The 625-nt window shown below is 65.3% G+C and overlaps 1 protein-coding gene across 1 annotated transcript in view; it reads left to right on the top strand.

Annotated features, from left to right (window-relative positions):
* ST6GALNAC2 (ST6 (alpha-N-acetyl-neuraminyl-2,3-beta-galactosyl-1,3)-N-acetylgalactosaminide alpha-2,6-sialyltransferase 2) overlaps window positions 1-625 on the top strand; it is an 18,467-nt gene that overhangs the window by 13,763 nt on the left and 4,079 nt on the right. The window lies entirely within an intron of this gene.

The following is a 625-nucleotide window of genomic DNA, read 5'->3' as shown; positions in this document are numbered from 1 at the left end:
CTGGGCTGGAGGCGGTGCCGGGGGGGCTCTGAAGGGCCCTTCTGTGTGGGGATGAATGGGAGCCTGTTCCCCTCCGGTGGGCTCCCACCTCCTGCTTGCCAGACTGCGACCCTGCCCACCCCCAGCCCCACATCCCCCCCTGGGAGGCCGGGTCTGCTCTGCCTGGCCCCGCAGGGCTCAGGGCACCCTGAGATGCTCAGGGTGGGAAGCCAGCGCTAAATGAAGGATCAGGGCATGCCCCAGCTGGCCCCGTGGCAGAGGGGGGTCCCGTACACCCCGAGAGCCTCCAGATCCCAGTTGCCGATTGCTTCTCCAGTGAAGCAACTAAATGTGTCCTGCTGGCCTTCCCAGCCTGTCCCAGCTCCGTCCCTCTTGGGCTCGGGAAGGGTGGGATGGTTGGAAAAGCCAGGGATGTCTCGGCAGGGTCCCCCCAAGGCTGCAGGCTGGGCTGGGTGCGGTTTTTGTACGTGGGGGTCCTGGAGATGGGAACCACCAGGAAACGGCAGCTGCTTTCTGCATAAACCCAGTATTTTGCAAATCCCTGGCTCTCCGCTTGCAGAAACACATGCAGCCAGGGGGTGGGTGGGTGCAGGCAGCGGGGGAGGGGAGGAGGAGCACGCGCTTG

This window comes from Pygoscelis adeliae, unplaced genomic scaffold (genome assembly GCF_000699105.1).
Source record: "Pygoscelis adeliae isolate BGI_AS28 unplaced genomic scaffold, ASM69910v1 Scaffold637, whole genome shotgun sequence".
NCBI classification, from domain to species: domain Eukaryota; kingdom Metazoa; phylum Chordata; class Aves; order Sphenisciformes; family Spheniscidae; genus Pygoscelis; species Pygoscelis adeliae.
The sequence above is the reverse complement of the archived record's forward strand: the minus strand, read 5'-3'. Positions and strand labels throughout refer to the sequence as shown.